The 17,056-nt window shown below is 38.5% G+C and overlaps 1 pseudogene; it reads right to left on the reverse strand.

The window, feature by feature from the left end:
- Nucleotides 1–8,891: 8,891 nt before the first annotated feature.
- Nucleotides 8,892–17,056, reverse strand: part of LOC141351274 (uncharacterized) — a 49,926-nt pseudogene continuing 41,761 nt past the window's right edge.

Genomic DNA, 17,056 nt, shown 5'->3' on the forward strand with positions numbered 1-17,056 from the left:
GTGTATTTTTATAGACCTCGTGTCTTTTTATCCATCACCTTAGTGGTAGACCCCTAGAGGGTTTTTCTTCCGCAGCGATCTTAGTCCCGCCTGACGAGTTCGCTTCCCAGTTCGCCTAGTCACTATCGTGGGTTAAGGAACAAGTAGTGACCGGCCTCTGCTTCAACCCCATTTCCGTTCCCTTAAAGAGGAGAGTCGGAGGGTTTACGCAGGCACTGGAAGGGTCAGCTTCAGTGGCGCTTTGGTAGGGATTCCCAATTCGTCGGTCACGACGTGACGTCGTAGTGACCGACTGAAAGGGAACGTCTCGGTTACATATGTAACCCTCGTTCCCTGAAGGAAGGGAACGGAGACGTCACGTCCCGTCGCCACAGTTTGCTGTTCCACTGCTGATATCGGCCGGACCCTTTCCTTCTGTCCAGCTTTCTCAGCAAAAAATAGCTGATTTGATAACTGCACCTGCCGCTCATTAAATACCTATGCGGCGGGGCGGCGCCGGCAGATGCAATTATCTGCATGCCAAGTTCATTGGCGTTTTAAAGGTTTCTCGAAGCAGATAGGTCACCCGCGAAGCGGTTCCCAATTCGTCGGTCACGACGTGACGTCTCCGTTCCCTTCCTTCAGGGAACGAGGGTTACATATGTAACCGAGACGATTTATTGGATTAACAGAAAATGTGCAATATGCATCAAAATGTATACATTATTTTAAACAGTAACATTAGCTTAGTGAAATAGTTGATATGTGTTAGATATAATATATGAATCAAGGTAATTTACTTGTCATTTATTACCCTTGTTGTTGGAAATAAATGACTATAAAAGGATTGTTGTTGATTCTGTGTGAAGGTCAACGGAATGTTGCGTTTAGTCCACAAAAGCCCGTTTGTTTGTTGTTCCTGTTGAAACCGTCTTACTGTCAAACAGGGCTGTGCAGAGACCTTTGGAGGGGCAGGTATAAAAAGGGCACTTTGCTCGCTGACAAGCAAGCACACAATTGAAAAAAATAATAAAACAATACAGAATAGAAAAGACAATTTTAAGTCTAAAGTTTTTTTTTTATTTTCCTTGCAAATAGAGTGAGACAGAAAAATCTATATATATATACAGAGCTTTATATCTATGTAATTATGCATTTGACAGACGGTGTATGTGTGTGTGTCAACAGTATGCTTTGATATTATATACTGCATTGTGACATTAAGATAATATTAGGTTTGCAGGCTTGTGTTTTTTGTCATATTTAAAATATACTTTTATTTTAATCCTGTTCTGAATTTGTGTACAAAGAGAGTACATATTTCAGCTTATTTATGGTGTGTAATGTGGGTGCTTTAAAGAAAGCGAAGGAGAGATGAATCCATGTGCAAAAGAGGTTTATTGAAGTAAATCCCAAAAAGGCAGGCAAACACATCCAGTAAGGGGCAATCCAAAACGTAATCCAAAAAAACAGGCAAATGGTCAGGGCAGGCAGAAAACAAACAGTATCCAAATATCAGGCACGGGTCAAACACAGGGAGACAAATAACAAAATACAGGATAACAGATAACAAGTATGAATACAGACAGGCTATGAAATAATCAGCAGTGATGGAACAGATCTGAAGTGGCTTTATACAATACAAACAGTGGGAAGTGAAGCATGGCATGATGATATTTCAAAATAAAAGCCGGAACAGAACAGGGTGTCAAAATAAAAGTACAAAACACAAGACAAAACCCTTGCATGGTGTTTTGTGTTGTGTTTTTGCACATTTTGATGTCTTGATGACAGGCCAAAAATAGTGACATTCATCTCTAGTCCTTTTATTCATTTTAGGGAGCCTCTAGTACTTTCTTTATTTTAAAGGGGACAGAGAATGAAAAACATTTTTACCTTGTCTTTGTTGAATAATGGTAGTCTACCCGCATTCACAAACATACAAAAAGTTCTAGACATTCTAAACATCTCAGTCTCATAGAAATTCCTCTTTTAGAAATGTCAACATTTCAGAAAACAGCCCAATCTGTAATACTGATGCTTATGACATTACAGGCATCTCCCTGCCCCTTCACTTTAAAATAATTGGCTACATTTTTAGAGTGGCAGCAAAGTCTGCCAATCAGTAATGAGATTGCAAGTTAAGCCAGTAGGGGGAGCCAAATAGGTGCAAAATTTTTTTTTTCAATTCAATTTTATTTATATAGCGCTTTTCACAAGTGTTAATTGTTGCAAAGCAGCTTTACATGAGAAGATGTAGAGGAGAACACAGAAAATCAATAGATAATATAAGAAGTAGAGAAAGCGGTTAAACCGTACAAGCGAGCATATTAATAATGTAACGTATACTGTATAGTGCTAAGTTAAGCCAAAGTTGGCTGACTCTCCCTGGGATTAAAAACCCTCTAGGAAAAAAAACCCGATGGGAAAAAGTCCTAGAAGGACAAAAACCCTTGGGAGGAATTAATATATATTTATATATATATAGAAACGGTAGGGATAGGAGGCGGGTAGGCGAATTAAACTGGTTTAGCCGGTGGTCGTTGGTCGGGCATCGGCTGGTCATCACGTTGAAGGACAGCCAGTGGATCAGTGATGCAATGATCTTCACAGCAACCGGAACTGGGTCTGTTTGTCTCATGGTCCTCGTGGTTGAGGACGAGACAGGGAGAGAAAAACAGAATTCTATTAGCGTAGGGGCCGTTCGCATGCAATGCAAGTGTCAAACATTATAGTGGTTCAAGTCGGCTCGGTTCCAGACAGGCTAACTATTGCGGCAATAGTATATTACCCATATGTGGTATGTGAGTGCTTTGTTCTAGACAATCTAACTACTGCGGGAAATGTACATTTACTGGACATTTTATGTGAATGCTTTGTTAAAGAAGAATGTCTTAAGTTTAGATTTAAATTGATCGACTGTGTCTGATACTCGAACATTATTTGGTAAATCATTCCAGAGCTTAGGGGCTAAGTAGGAAAAGGATCTACCACCTTTAGACACTTTTGATATTCTAGGGATAATTAAGTGACCAGAATTTTGTGAGCGCAGTTTACGTGATGGATTGTATTCTGATAGTAGTTCTTTAATATACGAAGGCGCTAGGCCATTTAAGGCTTTGTAGGTGATTAGTAATATTTTAAATTGTATACGATATTTAACTGGTAGCCAGTGTAAAGATGCCAGAATTGGACTGATGTGGTCATACTTTTTAGATCGAGTAAGCACTCTTGCGGCGGCGTTTTGAACCAGCTGTAGCTTGTTTACCTGATTTGCATGGCATCCCCCGAGTAACGAGTTACAATAGTCTATTCTAGAGGTCATAAAAGCATGTATAAGCTTTTCTGCATCTGATGCAGACAGCATATGGCGTATTTTTGAGATATTTCTAAGATGGAAGAAAGCTGTGCGGCAGATGTTGGCGATATGACTATCAAAAGATAGATTGCTGTCGAACATTACGCCTAAATTCTTAACCGTAGAAGATGGCACCACCGTGCAGCCATCTATGGGCAACTTGTAATCTGACATATTATGTTTGTAGCGATTCGGTTCAATAATAAGTATCTCTGTTTTATTGGAGTTTAGCATAAGAAAGTTTTGTGCCATCCAGTCCCTAATATCACTAATGCAGTCTGTTAGCTTAGAAAACTGGTGGGTTTCGCTAGGATGCGACGAGATGTAAAGCTGGGTATCATCCGCATAGCAGTGAAAACTTATGTTATGTTTCCTGATAATGTCTCCTAGAGGTAACATATATAACGAGAATAGGATAGGGCCTAGAACTGATCCCTGAGGTATGCCGTATTTAACGGGGGAGTGATATGACTCTTCCTCATTTACATAAACAAAGTGATAACGCCTGACCACTGATGCCAACATAGTTTTCTAGTCTATTGAGTAAGATTGTGTGATCTATTGTGTCAAAGGCTGCACTAAGGTCTAGTAATATAAGGAGTGAGATTTCACCACGATCGGATGTTAATAGGAGGTCATTTGTAACTCTAAGCAGCGCTGTCTCTGTGCTATGGTGGGGCCTGAATCCTGATTGGAACTTTTCATATGTATTATTATTTTCTACGAATGTGCGTAGCTGGCTTGCCACTACTTTTTCTAATATTTTAGAAAGAAAAGGTAGATTTGAGATTGGTCTAAAGTTATTAAGATCTCCCTGGTCAAGGTTTTGCTTTTTAATGAGCGGTCTAATAACTGCTAGTTTGAAAGCTGTTGGAACGTATCCTAATTCTAGAGATGAGTTAAAGATATTAAGTACTGTGTCTGACACTACATGAAATACCTCTTTTAGTAATTTTGTGGGAACGGGGTCTAGTATACAGGACGATGATTTGGATGACGTTACTAGTTTAGAGAGCTCTTCTATTGTAGTGGGATTAAATGACTCAAGATGTTCGTTTGGTAATCTAGTGGAAAATGTACTATTGGGTAGAGTGATGGCTGCTTGCGTAGTTTCTATGTTTTCCCTAATAAACATAATTTTGTTAGTAAAAAAGTTCGTGAAGTCATCACTATTGTGTTGGAGTTTACTATTGGTTTCTGTTTGTTCTTTGTTTCTAGTCAGTTTCGCAACTGTGCTAAATAGAAAACGAGGGTTGTTATGATTTTCTTTAATAAGCGTACTGAGATAGGTAGCTCTGGCAGTTTTAATAGCCTGTCTGTAGTGTTGAACACTCTCTTTCCATGCTGAACGCCATACCTCTAACTTTGTGCTTCGGTAGTTTCTTTCCATTTTTCTAGCTAATTTTTTAAGGGCTGCAGTATGATGGTCATACCATGGAGCTGGCGGTTTTTCTTTGATTCTCTTTTTTCGAATGGGAGCAACGGCATCCAACGTGCTAGAGCAGACGTTGTTCAGGTTTTCTATTATAATATCTAGATCTTCACGATTATCTGCTACATGTTTCATTTGAGACAGGTCTGGAAGAGTGCTAATTAAAGCTATCTTTAGTGGTGGAAATTATTGTTCTGGCTAATCTGTAGCATGTTGTAGACTGAGCGGTCCTATCTAGAAGTATTGTGCATGACACAAGGCAATGGTCTGAAACGGCATCGCTCTGGGGTGATATTTCGATGTCATTAATATTGAGTCCGAGTGACAGAATTAAGTCTAGTGTGTGATTACGAGTATGCGTGGGCCCTGACACGTTTTGTTTAATGCCGAGAGAATTTAGAACATCCATAAACGCACGTCCTAATGCATCATTTGGATTATCCACATGGATATTAAAATCACCAACGATAAGAGCTTTATCTACAGTGACTGTAAGCTCAGATAGGAAGTCTGCTATTTCTTTTAGAAAATCTGTGTGGTGGCCTGGAGGCCTATATATGGTAGCTAAAATGAACGAAAGTCGTTTGTTGTTGCGATCAGTTATTTCCATATTTAACAGTATTATTTCAAACGAATTAAATTTTAGGTTGGATTTATGGTTTACTTTGAATATTTTATTGTATATTGTAGCTACACCACCCCCTCTCCCTGTTAGACGAGGAACATGTTTATAATAATAGTCTTGTGGGGTGGATTCGTTTAAACTGGTGTAATCGTCTGCTTTAAGCCAGGTTTCTGTTAAACAGAGTGCATCTAAGTTTTGGTCAGTAATTATTTCATTGATAATTGGTTCTTTGTTGGTAAGCGATCTAATGTTAAGAAGGCCGAATTTTAACATTTGAGTTTCATCTGTTAATGTATTATGTTCTAGTTTTATGTTAATAAGATTTGTACGAGACGAGGTAAACGGTGCTCTGTATTTATTTGTTCGAGGAACAGACACAGTCGAGATGTGTTGGTACTCTGTTAAAAAAGGCTCTATGTGCTGGGATATATGTGATCTTGACATGTCAAGGCAGCTAACAGACTGATGGGTAAGCCGATCTGTCTGTTTCCTGACCTGGGCCCTGGATAGTCAGACAATATCAAAAGTAAGACTATTGGTCAGATTTCTAGAGAGTATAGCACTTCCTTCCGGAGACGGATGGAGGCCATCTCTCTTTAGCAGGTCAGGTCTTCCCCAGAAATTTTTCCAATTGTCTATGAACCCTACGTTATGCTGAGGGCACCACTTTGACATCCAGCCATGAAGAGACACTAATCTACTGTAAGTTTCATCCCCCCGGTAGGCGGGGAGGGGACCAGAGCAAATTACATTGTCTGACATTGTTTTTGCAATTTCACACACCTCTTTAATAGTATCTTTGGTGATCTCCGACTGGCGGAGTCTGGTGTCATTCGTGCCGGCGTGAATAACAATCTTAGAAAACTTACGGTTAGCATTAGCCAGCACTTTAAGTTTGGATCTAATGTCAGACGCTCTGGCTCCCGGTATACAATCGACTATGGTGGCTGGTGCCTCAATGCCAACGTTCCTGAGTATAGAATCTCCAATAACCAGGGCACCTTTAACAGATGTCTCAGCCGGTGTATTGCTGAGTGGAGAAAATCTGTTTGATATTAAAACAGGAACGTGATTTGGATGCCGAATGCGACTAGGCCGCCTGACAGTCACCCAGTTAGTCAGCCGCCTTGACTCTGAAGTCGGAACCGAGCCAAGTGTATTACGCTTAACACTAGGCGCACCCGAAACAGTGTTTGTAACATTAACATTAGCGGTCTTACTGTCCTCAACTAGCGTTCGGATGCGCGCTTCTAGTTCTGCAACCTTCTCCGTCAGCCTTACTACTTCAATACACTTAGCACATGTAAACCCCTCTATGCTGACGGAAGAAGCTAAACTGTACATGTGGCAAGCAGTGCAGGTTACAATGACAAGCGGAGTCTTACCGTTTTCATGCTGGGCGATGGCGTCTCCGTTCGCCAGACCGCGGTCCGTGAAGCTGCATCGAGATGGGTGCTCGCTCGTTGCGTGCCTCGGTCGTCTCCGGGTGCCTGGAGCCAGGGTGATGTGAGGCACGCTGTACCGCCTGGTGCTAATGCCGGGACACAACTCCTCCACAGCTTCCCGCTCTGGTGAGAAAAGGTCTGAAAAACATACATCGGATGAGTCCGCCATTAGATCGAAAAAGAAGGCAGATTTACAGTAAACAGACAGTCAACCACTTGTTTAAAATCCCCCACCCTAATAGAGCTATCACATCACAGAACAAGTATAAATACCCCGTTCAATCATTCTATGTCACCTTTAAGGTAAACTAAAACTGGTTGCAAAGCTGAAGAGTTTTTGACTGAGAATTGTCTGTTATCAAAGGCAGTCCAGGAATCGTAATTTTTTTTACCTTAGGCTATTCATCGGATCTTGCTCTTCCAACACCCTCCGTGTGACAGGTGGATTACATCAGAGTAGCGCGAGAGCGATTTGAAATCATACTCCGTATGATTTCCCGAATATTTCTTTGATGTCATGTGCGTTTTGGTTCTTGCAGCGCTGCGTGAAGTTGAGCACACCTAAAAACTAGAAACAGCTATGAACTCCCGGCAGAAAACGTCCCTGCCTTTGCCTCATTCATTGTTTTTATAATAGGAAAGGAAGGATGTTTTATTTTCAGCGTGAGAAATACAAGGTTTGGCGTGTGAACTGGCTGAAAGAGATCCTCCCTGTACTGTGCACTGTGTCATAGTAAGAGCGTGTGAGCGCACTAGCACTGTGAGATAGGGATCGTACCGGAAGAGATTGTCCGGTAAGAGGTCAATAGGTCATCCTGTGACTCATTTTATTTACGGCTAAATTATTATTCATTAATTTGACTAATAGCAAAGAGTATAGGGGTGGGCAACAGTTTTAGCCTGAGGGCCACAGTTACTTTGGCAAAGTAAGCGGAGGGCCACACTTGGGAAAATTATATTACACATAGTTACATGATTAAAAGGTTAAAAATAATTCAATGCAAATATGTATAAGGCTACTCTACAGTTACTTTGACTGAGCCTATTTCAAGGCCTGATATTTATTTTTGCTAGGCCTGTCTGACCTAGGCTACTCTAACATTAGAATAACTGGATTTACTTTCAAGGATTAATTTCCTACCCTGCATATTGTTCAACTGTCATTCATACTACAGCGATATCCCCACATGCAAACAATCATAACACACACACCATACGAACACACAAGACATGAGAAGATAATTTATTATTATTATTTATTTTTTATTTTATTTTGTATTAACCACCAGGATTAAACTGTTTCATCCAACCAGCTCTTTATTAACTGCTGCTAAAAACGCGACATTATCTGAAAAAATCATCATATTTATGGTTAAAAATGGGCGTGTATAGGGCGGGATGTGAGGCAGATTCACGTACGCACATTTTCAGGTGATCTGTGATTTATAAAAGGAATATTGCTTGCTGGTGTGCGTATGCATGGTTTTATAAATGAGGCCCCAGGTGTGTACTTATGTATACAGAGCTGGTAAGTGAAAGATTTGTCATCTCAACATACTGTGAATAATAGTCCACAACTAATAGATATGTTTTCCCTTTCAGGACAAACAGATCTGTCCCCGGCTTTTGCCAGGGCCTCTCAGGTAGGTTTGTTCTGTATGGTTGATGCGCTCTTTAAAACAAGCATGTCATTTCAGATAAAGCTCATTTAACTGCTGACTATTGCATTTGCGATTAAATCGTGATCTGGTAGAAAGCAATTTTCTAATCGCAAGGACTGCGATTATTAAACTCTGGTCACTTGTAAAATTGCTTCAGGCTTGATAGAACTGGACACTGCAGAAACTTTAGTGCCAAACCAAAGAGGAACAGTAACGTTACGTCAAGTTTGTGGGACTATTTTGGCTTTAAAAAAAGAAGTCAGGTATTACGCTAAAGCTGTCTTGCTAGTGATGCTACTTCACAGGGCAACTCACCTACAATAACACCACAAAGCCAGATGGTGGCTTTATGATAGTGATAGTATGATAGTGCCATGTCAAAAAAGGCAAGGCAAGGCAAGGCAAAGTTTATTTGTATAGCACATTTCATACACAAAGGTCATTCAAAGTGCTTTACATAGAAATGAGAAAACAAAAATCAAAGATACATGAATTTAAAATATCAATTAAAAGAAAATAAATGTGATTTTAATAAAAACTGTTTAAATGTGTGAAAAAGAATAAAACAGGAATAAAAGTAAAAATAAGAATAAAAATAAGAGAAATAGAAAATAATTAAAATAGTGCATATATAATATAGTGCAATCAGTTCGGACGCAGCATAGTGCTCATTCAGTAAATGCATAGCTAAACAGATGTGTTTTGAGTCTGGATTTGAATGTGGCTACTGTTGGAGCACATCTGATCTCTTCTGGAAGCTGGTTCCAGCTGCGACTGGCATAATAGCTAAAAGCTGACTCTCCTTGCTTTGAGTGAACCCTTGGTATTTCTAGCTGATGTGATCCTAATGATCTGAGTGATCTGATAGACACCAGGCACAACACCTTACGGACACCGGTATACAGCTGTCATGGCAGCCACCAGTGCCCTGGCATACAGACACTTGAAAATAACACATTTTAGTGTCACAATGGCAATACCGCAACACCGTGGTATTTTTGCTTACGGTTATCATACTGCCAGAATCTCATTCCGGCCCATGCCTAATGTGACGCATTCAATTTTTGCCCCTCTTCTGTGAACGGGTTTTGCATGCCACTTCACACCCTGTTCATGCTCTGTAAAAATAGGGAGAATCAAACAAACTTTCCTGCTGAATTGACAACTTGCACAGGAGCAGCAAAATTAAAGACATTTTGAAATAACAAAAAACATCTGAATGAGCAAAAACCCAAATTAACATTGGTAACTTCACTGCTTTTCCGCAAGATGGAAACAGCTACAGGTCTAAAAGGGTTGTTGCAGTGTTTCTTTTGGAAAGGTAGGTGTGCGGTGTGATTCTATTTTGATGGATTCAGAGTGTATTTTAATGAAACGTGTTGCTTATGTAGTTTGTGTTCCTTTACGAATTAGTGTAATGATATTTATCTTTTCAAATTTCTAAAAGTGCTGTATTTAATTCGGATTAAAAACAGTTGTTTATGTTGGTTATTTTGGTAATGTTATTCACTTTGTCTTATCTTACTGGTTAATGAGATAGAAGTGTGCTTTTGGTCGGTGCGTGTAGGCTAAAGTTAGTATTTTTCAAAATCAAATACCCCGCCCTTTAAGATGCCAAGCATAAAATATCCACAATACAATCTTATGGAAATAAAACCTGTTAAATGTCTAAAAATAAAACAACTAAACAATATCGTATGGGTGAGTTAACTGTTGTATCGGCAAAGAGTAATTTAATCTGGTGCTTTTAATGATTAGAAAATATTAAGGCAGTACCGGACTGTCGTCAATTACTCCTCACATAGCCTAATGTCATATTAAAATAAATGATTTAACCATTAAAAAAAACAAGATCTATTTTGTGAAACACTATTCAGCCTAAAAACACATACAGTCTTGTTCAAAATAATAGCAGTGCAATGTGACTTACCAGAATAATCAAGGTTTTTAGTATATTTTTTTATTGCTACGTGGCAAACAAGTTACCAGTAGGTTCAGTAGATTCTCAGAAAACAAATGAGACCCAGCATTCATGATATGCACGCTCTTAAGGCTGTGCAATTGGGCAATTAGTTGAATTAGTTGAAAGGGGTGTGTTCAAAAAAATAGCAGTGTGACATTCAATCACTGAGGTCATCAATTTTGTGAAGAAACAGGTGTGAATCAGGTGGCCCCTATTTAAGGATGAAGCCAACACTTGTTGAACATGCATTTGAAAGCTGAGGAAAATGGGTCGTTCAAGACATTGTTCAGAAGAACAGCGTACTTTGATTAAAAAGTTGATTGGAGAGGGGAAAACCTATAAAGAGGTGCAAAAAATGATAGGCTGTTGAGCTAAAATGATCTCCAATGCCTTAAAACGGAGAGCAAAACCAGAGAGACGTGGAAGAAAACGGAAGACAACCATCAAAATGGATAGAAGAATAACCAGAATGGCAAAGGCTCAACCAATGATCACCTCCAGGATGATCAAAGACAGTCTGGAGTTACCTGTAAGTACTGTGACAGTTAGAAGACGTCTGTGTGAAGCTAATCTATTTTCAAGAATCCCCCGCAAAGTCCCTCTGTTAAAAAAAGGCATGTGCAGAAGATGTTACAATTTGCCAAAGAACACATCAACTGGCTTAAAGAGAAATGGAGGAACATTTTGTGGACTGATGAGAGTAAAATTGTTCTTTTTGGGTCCAAGGGCCACAGGCAGTTTGTGAGACGACCCCCAAACTCTGAATTCAAGCCACAGTACACAGTGAAGACAGTGAAGCATGGAGGTGCAAGCATCATGATATGGGCATGTTTCTCCTACTATGGTGTTGGACCTATTTATCGCATACCAGGGATCATGGATCAGTTTGCATATGTTAAAATACTTGAAGAGGTCATGTTGCCCTATGCTGAAGAGGACATGCCCTTGAAATGGTTGTTTCAACAAGACAATGACCCAAAACACACTAGTAAACGGGCAAAGTCTTGGTTTCAAACCAACAAAATTAATGTTATGGAGTGGCCAGCCCAATCTCCAGACCTTAATCCAATTGAGAACTTGTGGGGTGATATCAAAAATGCTGTAAAACCAAGAAATGTGAATGACTTGTGGAATGTTGTTAAAGAATCATGGAGTGGAATAACAGCTGAGAGGTGCCACAAGTTGGTTGACTCCATGCCACACAGATGTCAAGCAGTTTTAAAAAACTGTGGTCTTACAACTAAATATCAGTTTAGTGATTCACAGGATTGCTAAATCCCAGAAAAAAAATGTTTGTACAAAATAGTTTTGAGTTTGTACAGTAAAAGGTAGACACTGCTATTTTTTTTAACACACCCCTTTCAAATAATTGCCCAATTGCACAGCCTTAAGAGCGTGCATATCATGAATGCTGGGTCTTTTTTGTTTTCTGAGAATCTACTGAACCTACTGGTAACTTGTTTGCCACGTAGCAATAAAAAATATACTAAAAACCTTGATTATTCTGGTTAGTCACATTGTACTGCTATTATTTTTGAACAATACTGTACAAACACACTTACCTTTAATAACAGAGAACTGATGTTTTATCAAATGCTTGCTTCTGCAGTGGACCACCACCATTCATGTTGAACTTTGAAATTAGTGAATTTTAGTGAACTCTAGAATACAAAAGACAATGTCGTTAACAGTTGCAGACTGACATATTTTCTGTTTTTTTTTTGTGACCACATGAAAGACTGTGTTGACACCACAATGTCTGATTAATATTGCATGTTTATAGAATTTACCTGTCCAGCATTCTTCCGGCACAGTCTCTCAAGTTTCTCCCTCCAATTCCGCACAGCTTTGACACCTGAATAGCACATGCCTATGTCAGTACTTGTATAGTATTGTACAGTATTATATGCTTTAGTGTACACATGTTTACCAACTTTAAAGGTTAATGCCCAGCCCAGTGACCTGCAAGTTTTCCCTCACTAACACAATAAAGCTCTTTATTCCAACAGACTGAAGGCCTGTAAGTTAAATCCATGTGGAGAAATAGCTTTCCCCCACAATCTATCTCTGTATGCATAATTGTAAAGCACAACTGCCTAAATTACTGTAAGCAACACATTGATAACTTGTAAAAAGCAGCCTACAAAATACTCATGTTAATCTTCAGTGTAACGTTTGTTGTGGTTTTCCTTTTCTTCAAATAAAACAATCTTCAGGTTTTGATTTCAAAGATGGACTTTATTGTTAGCGAAATAAAGCCGTGAGGAGATCTTGCAAGATCCACTGGCTTCTTCTGGCACCCTGGCTGATATATATATACTTTTAGGTCCCTCCCCTTAATGCTTAGAACAAATATATGATTTGTAATCTATAGAACCACATGACATTCCTCAGACCCGTGGCTCCCTCCCATGACCTATTTGACCCTGGGCTATTTCCTTTGTGCCTGACCAGATGGCACTTTAAACTTCCTTGAAACCTGAATACACCCACTTTAAACTTCCTTGAAACCTGAATACCCAGCTGGTCCAGATGGTCCAGATGGTTCTTTAGACTACTGCATAGTTGGATTATATTAGTAAACTCATAATGCACATATTTGGATTAAAATAAACTACTTCATAATCCCCGCTCTGAGGCTTACCTAGCCTCAGTTTTCCTGTTTATTTATTTTAATCCGGAGTGCTGTTTCATAATTCAGTGTCTCCCTATTACTATCTTGTGGCTAAAGAAAGCCACTATACATTACCAATTACCCAATTATGCCACAGCACTTCGAACTATGGACATTAAGACAAACATCTTTCCATTCTCATTTTGACTTGAATGTAAAAGTAAAAGTACTTAAGCCCTAAACAGTTTGTGCGCAATTGGTTTTGCGCTTACAGATGTCATTATAGTTATGTAGAGTATATGAAAAACATCGTAAATGTAAAGTCAACGTTAATGAATCCAAGTAAATAATAAAAACAAAAGTAAAGTATGCATAATAAACACAAAATAAATGTTAAAGATTAATGTTCAAATTCAAAACGAGTAAATATAACTAATTGATACTGAATTCAATCATAAAAAGTAAAAATTAAGTATAATAAACAAGTATAAATGTAAGTTGATTCAAATAAACAAAGTAAATAAAAATAACCAATAATAAAACTAGGTAAAGATGGCATAATAAACACAAATAAATGTAGATTAACTCAAATAACATAAGAAAATGTGAGCCACTAATATACTAAGTAAAGATTGCAACACACATGAAAGTAAAGTATTCCAAATAAATCAAGTAAATGTAAATAACCAATAACAAACTAAGTAAAGATTGCATAATACACACATAAATGTAATTAATTCAAATAAACCTAGTAAAAGGAAATAACCAATAATACAATTGAGTAAAGCATGCATAATAATTCTTGATATCAAGAAAACCTAAATGGAAATAACCAATAATATAATTGAGTAAAGCATGCATAATAATTCTTGATATCAAGAAAACCTTTTTATTTTTTTTTTATTTTTTATTTTTATTTTTTTTAATCTTCGTCTCCATCCTCATCAGAGGTGCTTGAATTCTCATTTACTAGTTGTAAATTCATTACTGTCTTGTAAAGCAGATCTTGATAATATACAGATTGATTATTCTGCGATTTCAATTTCCTATCATCTTGATATTTCAGCACTTCCATTTGTTTAACTGTGGCTTTGATAATGAAGACTTTTAATAAGGGTATTACACAACAAAATAATAGTCCTCCAATGCTGCTTGCTACTCCCAAGAATATACCTAATTTTGCTAACCAAGCCCCCCATGCTCCTAGTTTTAAATCGAACCAGTCCCATATTTTCTCATCCCTTCCTGCATTGTTTTCAATTTCTATTTGTAAGTCTTTGAGTTTTGCCATGGCTTTTGTAAATGTACCTTCTGGTGAGGTATTATTAGGGATAAATGTACAACATTGATGTCCAAATAAAATACACACTCCATTTTTATCTGCTAATATCCAATTTAGAGCAAGTCTATTCTGCCATGTCATTTTACTTGTTGCATCTAGTTGTTCTCCTAACGACATTAACGCCTCATTGGTGTGATTAATGAATCTTTGCTGATTATAATATATGTAATTTATCCATTCTGTATTTTTATTTTGTGAAATCCAAATAAATATTGATTCAAAACCTGATTTTACTTCATCTCTAGCCTTAAATTGATTTGGTACCCCTCTTGGTTGACCTATTGGGTCTAAATATACTTTAGGATCTGGTTCGTAACTTCTCTTAACTCTATGGTTAATTGTGTCTTTTTTCTCTAACTTATTATCAAAATCCCATTCTATTATTTGAATTTCCTGTATTAGTCGTACTCTTGTGCATTTTCCTTTCCATCCTACTGGCAAAGACGGTAAAAGTTTTCTATGGCCACAAACCCAGAAAAAATCTGCTATCGCTTGTGTTTGATCTTTGTAGGTATCCGCATCAGGTAATGCTATAGTTTGATTTTCACAGGTTTTTTCTGGAACTATTTTCTTTCCCTTTCTTATTCCTGATGACCTAATAGGGTGGAAATCTAAGGAATCGCCGGCCTGTCGAAGTTTTGTTTTATCTATGGTCCAAATTACTTTGCATTTTCCTTTAAATTGTCCCATATTAATATTCCCTGTGGTTTTTACAAAGCACTCATATTCCTTACTATAATCTATGGTGTACCATTGTGGAATCTCTATTTTTTGATTATTTTGTATTTGCATAATTTTGGATATATCAATACCTTTACATCTAGCTGCTAAGTGTCGTATGTGTCGATACATAAGTCTATCTTTGGCATTACTTAGAAAACCCAAACATTCTGCTGGACAAGTAGGTTTAAGCATTTTCATATCACAATAGAGTCTATTCATCTCGGCACATTTCTCAAAATCAAATGGATTTGGTACTATTATTACTTGGCTTGCAGGTGATTTAGAACAAAATAGGCAGTTTTTTCCTTGTATGTCTGTTGCTGTAAAGGTTGCCCATTCATACCATTGATTACTTTGTGCCGTTTCCCACAAAATATCTAGTTGGGTATCTTCTTCATACATGTTGTAATCGTCCTCAATGTTTCTCCTTTGTTTTCCACTTAGTGTCAGTTCAGTGGTATTCGCAATTGTGTTGTTCTTAGGTTCCTTTGTGTGTGCAAAAGTCAATTGCTGGGATGTGTGATTGAGCGTTTGTGTTAAGGGTAGTAAAGTTGATGACAGGGCCATGTGATTGAGGTTTTGTTTTGGTGCAATTGAGATTGGCTGAAATGAGGTGTGATTAAAAGTCTTTGTGGTTGCAAGTGACGGTGACGTAACGGATGCATCGTTCAAAGCCTGTGTTATGGCCGGTGAAATTGATGTCAGAGATGTGTGATTAATTATCTGTGCTGTTCCAGGTGAAGTTAATGACAGGGAAGTATGATTCAGAATCGGAGTTACAGGTGTTGGTGTCCATGGCATTGTGGTGTGATTCTGAATTTGAATGGTTGGTGTCGTTGTGTTGTCCGTAGCATGAATTGGCCACAAGCATATGATGATCAGGCATGTTGTCAGATGTGTTCTGTCCATTGTCATTTCCTGATGCCACACCTTGTGTCTCATTGCTTTTATCCGTCGATGATTCTTGGTTGTTTGTTCCAAGGCTGTCCTGTCCAGTCGCTGGCTTTTCTGTATGAGCTTTGGTGCAGTGGTTTAAGTGATACCACGTGTTGCTGCCTTCCACTCGAACTGCTGTTGGGGTAGTGGCCACTACTTTATAGGGTCCCTCCCTTCTGGCCTGGTTCCATTTCCTCCTGAATACCCTCAGATAGACGTGGTCCCCTGGGGCAATTGGGCATGTGGTCTCCGTCTCCTCACACGACTGCTTTCTTTTTTCCTGCACATAAATAGCCTTATGGATAGCAGTTAGTTTTTTCATGTATGACCTTAATTCCATTTGCAATTGTTTTAATGGAGGACCCGAGTATGGGCCTCTACAAAAGGGAGCGGGCATAGGTCGACCTGTAAGCATTTCATGCGGTGTTAGATGTGTATTTCTGTTAGTTTGCATGCGATAGCTCATTAGTGCTAGAGGTAAAGCATCAACCCAGTTAAGTTTAGTACTTGCACATATTTTATTGAGTTTTGCTTTGATGATCCCATTGGCTTTTTCTACCATTCCTTGAGATTGTGGATGATAAACACATCCCAATCTTTGCTTTATTCTTAAATGTTGTAGTACTTGTTTTACAGTTTTTTGAATAAACGCAGATCCATTGTCTGAACTTATTTCTGATGGTATTCCGAATCTAGGAATAACCTCTCTTGTCAGAAATTTAATCACTGTCCCAGCTCCTTCGTCAGCCGACGGTACAGCTTCCACCCAGCGACTAAATCTACAAATAACAACAAGCATATATTTCTTACCCTGCACTCTTTTGATCATATCCACATAATCCATCACCAAGTGTTTAAAAGGACCCTCTGGTACCGGAATATGACCTATTGGTGTTGTTATTCCTTTTCTGACATTGTATTTAGCACACACTTCACATGTTGACAAAAATTCCTCTACGGTTGCATACAAATATGGAG

Source organism: Misgurnus anguillicaudatus, chromosome 19, assembly GCF_027580225.2.
Source record: "Misgurnus anguillicaudatus chromosome 19, ASM2758022v2, whole genome shotgun sequence".
Taxonomy (NCBI): domain Eukaryota; kingdom Metazoa; phylum Chordata; class Actinopteri; order Cypriniformes; family Cobitidae; genus Misgurnus; species Misgurnus anguillicaudatus.